Below are 5635 nucleotides of genomic sequence, written 5' to 3'. Positions count from 1 at the left end.
AGAATTAAGGTTTAGTGATAGGCCTAGATCCATCTTTCTTCCAATTCAAATAACAGGGTTTTCAATTTTTGGTTATAATTTTTTTGTTTTGAAAAGTATTTTTGGTTATGATAATCTACTGGTGATTTATTTCAAATTCAATAGAACACAAGGTTAGAAGAAGATTGAGAACAAAGAATGAAATAAGATTACTGATCTAGAGTTTTTCATCGTAAAAAACAAAAAGAAAAACTACTTGGTCGCACCCACTATAATGGTGGTGGTTGCTTTTTGGTTTTTTTTTTTGGGGACGTGTAGAGATGATATGGCACAGACGTGTGTCTATCAAAAATTCTTAAAGTTTGGCCCTGTAGACCTGAGCGTCGTGTGAATAAATTAGCGGCCATGTATATAGCTGGGGTCTTTTTATAAGCGAAATCTTATGATGTGAGTGTGCCCCTCCTCTCCCGCAACTAAATATCTAGCTTTTGCCTTTCACCAAAAGGCAATCACCAGCCCAAACGAATTTAAATCCTATATTTATTTTACAAAAATGGTCAATTAACCCAATAACGATAATTTTTGGGTAAAAAGGACATGTAAAATTTGATATTGTTCAAATGGACGAGAATGTAAAAATAGTCAGGATGTAAACAGTTTCATCATATCCATTTTCTAATACTTTTTCTTATTTTTAATTTACATCAGGATGCATCCAGTTTCATCCTCGCTCTTTTTAAAGTTTAAGACAGGATGAATCCAATTGCATTCTTGCTATCTTTTTGGTGTCCATTTCACCCATACTAATTTTTACTCGTCCATTAAAACCATGTTTTAAAAATATTTGGACAAATGACCCATTTTCCGTATTTATTTACACAATGAGCAGATTTTCAAATCTTCTTTAATATGCATGCGACCAATATTATCTTATATAGGCTTGAATGGTTTCTTAAGTGGCGACTCAGGTGTCCAATATTACCATATGAAGAGTAAAAGTAGTTTGTAGATTTTATTTAGACCCTCAAGTCTGTCTGGTGGCAGCTAGGGTTGAATATTATATTTTATATCTATTTTATGTAATTGAGAGGGGAGTAAAATTAGTTAATATTACATAATTATTTTATTTTGGGAAATTGGTTGAATGCATGTCGTGCTTGGATATTGAGTCTTAGTAAAATGATTGGGTTGTTATGATCTTGACTTAGGAAGAAATTCCAGGTTCATGATTGCATATGGTCATATTTGGATGCTATGAAAAGTGATTGGGCCATTTGTAAACCCGCTGTGTCAGGAAGGTCATAGTAATCAAATCTTTCTTATATATTCTAGACTTAGATGGTGGCAAATGAATTTATGAGGTGTACACGTTTCACGAAAATAGCATATGGTACCTGGCTTCATGCTATCATTTGAGATTGGAGTTATTCTAGCATCTTCTTCTCCATTGAGTTAGACGAGGTTAGATAACACATGTTTAGGTTGTTCTAACATCATTTCCTTAGATCATCTGGCGGTGGTCTTTCATAGATATTGTAAATGGATGCAATATCTGGGAAGGGATATCAGAGCAATCTTTTGCTACGTGTTGGATGTAAAAGATTTTTAACCATTTTCTTTAGTATAATTGTAAAGTATATTAGTGATTATTTTTGAATGTTGTAATGGTATCCACTGAACCCTTTTTTGGGATGATGTACTCACTCGTTCCCATTTCATTTTTCAGAAGAGATGGTGCACGCGAAGATATTCTTTTTTGTAACTTAAAGAATTAGTTATCGTTTGATTATGTGAATCACTTGAAGTCCGTACAATTTTATAACCACAAGTGCAATATTTTATTTATATAACTTGAGATATTTTCATTTCATATTGTTCAGAGTGTTGGGTCGGTTTTGGATTAAGCATTGTATCGAATTTCTAATATGATATTTAGATACATGATTTAGATACTTAATGCCTCGGTTTATAGTTTAATCTCTTAGATTATTAAACTGCTAGGTTCTGGGGCGTTTAATCTAATATATTTTATATTACTTAAGAAGCATACAAGAACAACTTACACTCACCTGAAGGCATGAGAGTAGTTATACTTCGCAGAAATATCAATACCCAAAATTTTATAGTTTGCTAAGCCGTGAATGTCAAACAGATTTCACTCAGTATTAATGCAATCACCAAAATTCTCAATACAGATTGACTCACTTATACAACAATTTTGAATCTTTATGGTAAAAAAAAAGAAGAGTGAGTTGTTTTGAATCAGTAAGACACTGTTAGTGAAAAATAAGAATGATCAATGTTGCCATCTGTCGTGTGTTAGTTAAGGGAGGTTTTGTTAGAGAATTGCTCGGTCGAACTCGCATGCGTTGCTATCTCAAGCATGTTTGTCAATGTTAGTGATCAAAACTATAATTATTGATTTCTAGTCTATTATAGCTAAGTCTCGGACTAGGATAGAAAGTGTAGTTGAGCTCAATAACTCCATGGAAATCATCATACAAGACGAAGGACTACTCAAGGAACTGGTGGAACTTCATCGACTAAAAGGTATGTGGAGACTTGAACTTATCTATCACTCAAAAGTCTATCTACTCTATCTCCTATTTTGAGACATAAGTCGTTTTGTTATATAGACTTTGATTATACACATTTGCTATTTTGAGCCGAGTTTATCTCGCCTATCTATTTCTCGAAATATGTGTTGGTAAGCTTTTGCTTTAGCCAAGTTCATCTTTACCTACGTTTCAATCACTTTGAAAATTGCTTACTTTGACGAAAAATAGTTTGTGAATAACAACTATATAATAACGTCCTCTAAGAATGTTTCAATGATTGAAATGAGAGTTTAGATTATATAACCAATGATGGATATAAGCATTGTGTGGCAACACACACATATATATAAGTCCTTTTTCCTTGAACCGAAGTTTGCGAACTTTGTTGATCAAGAGAACCGGAACAAGAGTCGTGAATTCAGTCCGCGAACCCAAGGAATGCAAAATACAAACCGTGGCTATAAAGTTCATGAACCAATTCGAGTGAATCAAATCGTTTTTGCTTCGATTGTGTCTTGTGTAGTTACATAAGATTTCCTTGCAATTGAACAACTCTATAACTAGTTCATCTGAGTCATTTGAACTAGTTATGGTGAAGAAGAATATGGTTGAAAGTACTCATATGGCTAACCATTTGGTTAACTATTGTTGAACCAACAAATGTACATGTTTGGGTACGGTTACAAAAACCTAAAATCGTGCATTTTATTTGTGTGTAACAAGCTAAGTTTTCGATCCAACGGTTGAAAGATATTAGCTTGAATCTAATCAGGTTTTCATCCAACGGTGAATATTGAATGCTTTGTTACCAAGCTAACATTGATTGCAAACCCTGATTTGAAAGACTATATAAGGGATAACTCTAGCAACTGGGAAACCTAATCCCCACACCTTCCATGTGATACTAGTTGTATTAGCTAGAGTCGATTCTCCTTTAACCTTAGGTTTCTTCTTGAAAACCAGGTTAACGACTTAAAGACTTCATTGGGATTGTGAAGCCAGACCGATCCTACTTTCTCGTAGTTGTGTGATCTGATCTTGCTGATTCTATCGTTTTGAGTACAATCGTAACGATTGGCTTGAGATTTATATCTCTGATATGCAATATATAAAAGTACTCACAAACATCTTCGTCTCATCGTTTGTGATTCCACAATATCTTCTTACGTCGCTTCGATTAAGATTATTGTGAGGTGATTGATAATACTAGGTTGTTCTTCGGGAATATAAGTCCGGGTTATCAATTGTTTCCTGTTCACCTTGATTTATCAAAAGACGGAACAAAACTTGTAGGTATTTCTGTGGGAGACAAATTTATCTATTCCTGTAGACTTTTATGTGTGATACAGATTTGTTTATTAAAGTCGTAGACTTTCCTGTAGACTTTGGATCGTAGCAACTCTTAGTTGTGGGTGAGATTAGCTATGGGAATTAAGTGCGTAGTATCCTGCTGGGATCAGAGATGTAAGGAGCGCAACTGTACCTTGAATCAGTGTGAGATTGATTGGGGTTCAACTACAGTCCAGACCGAAGTTAGTTTATAGTAGGCTAGTGTCTGTAGCGGCTTAATACAGTATGGTGTTCAATCTGGACTAGGTCCCGGGGTTTTTCTGCATTTGCGGTTTCCTCGTTACTAAAATTCTGGTATCTGTGTTATTTATATTCCGCATTATATTGTGTTATATAATTGAAATATCACAGGTTGTGCGTTCGAATCAATCAATTAGAAATCCGACCTTTGGTTGTTGATTGAAATTGATTGATCTTTGAACATTAGTATTTGGTACCATTCAAGTGATTTCTCTTGTATTCAATTAAACTCACACATTTCTATTTGCTTGAGTAAGAATTGAATCAAGAAAGAGAGATATAACTCTTTGATATACTTTATTAAGATTGAGTCTAGTTGATTCTCTTGAAAGTATATTGGAGTTTGTCCATACAGATTGCTAATCGAAATATTGGGTGAGGTTGTTGTACCCCCTCCTTTTCAATTGGTATCAGAGCAGGCAAACACGTTAAAGACCTTACAAGTCTGTGTTTGTAGCGATCTGACTCTATGGACAAGAGTACTATCTCTGATAAACGCGTCACCAGAAATAAAAATTATGTCTCGTCTATTTCTATTAAAGAGAAAGATCCTTCAATCTCAAATATAGACGAACCCTGTGTTCAAACTAGACAGACAGGCTCCGACATGTGTTATCCCGATTACCCTTCAAAAGAGTCTATCTCACAAAATGAACGGGAATCAGCTAAAGAAAGTGAACTGATTTTAAATCACGTTAAAGTTCAAGCTGATCGGTTGAAAAAGCATGTCAAAATTCTTCTTGGGGAAATAAGAGACTACAATTCCGAAAACTCTGAAGCTTTGCCTTTATCTCTCCTTAAGGAAAGTCTTGAAAGGGATATATTGGAAATTGAACATCGCCATGAATAATCTCCCCATTCAAGGATGTTTCAAAAATATATCTAGACCATCTTCATCAACTACTTTTGTAACCGAGGAAGATCCAGAAGAAAAATCAGTGTCCCCTTCTAGTAGAAAACATGTGCCTATACCCTCTATTTGTCAAAAATGTTGCACATCACATGAAAAGAGGAAATATCCACTTAGTGTTAAGATATTACTTTCTAATGTACAGAAAGTGTGTCCTTTTTGTGATTCAAAAGGACCTGTCAAGCAAAAGAGAAACTCTAGGTTGAGTAACAATTACCTTGTTCGCCTTCAACCCACCTTTGACGTAATATTCAAAGGAATAACTGACTTTCATATGTCTAAACCAATTGGTTTCAGTACTCACCCTGTGTATCCTACCAGGAAAGTCAGTTCCATGAGTTCCTTAAATGTTCTGATTCAGAACAAATGTCTTAACAATCTAAGAGAAGATCAGAATCTTCCCATCTTATAAAGGGGAGTTAATAATACATTTGATGTGAACAAGGTATCAGGAAGAAGCCGATTTCCTTCAGGTAAGAATCAATTCTATGAGTCATGTTTTTGTAAGGATGAATTTTATGATTACCTTCCACATCATAATGGTTTTCCTCCAACATCTCGTAAAGAAAAGGATATCCAAAAGAAATATCCATTTAAT

This window comes from Papaver somniferum, chromosome 9, assembly GCF_003573695.1.
Source record: "Papaver somniferum cultivar HN1 chromosome 9, ASM357369v1, whole genome shotgun sequence".
In the NCBI taxonomy this organism is placed as follows: Eukaryota; Viridiplantae; Streptophyta; class Magnoliopsida; order Ranunculales; family Papaveraceae; genus Papaver; species Papaver somniferum.
The sequence above is the reverse complement of the archived record's forward strand: the minus strand, read 5'-3'. Positions refer to the sequence as shown.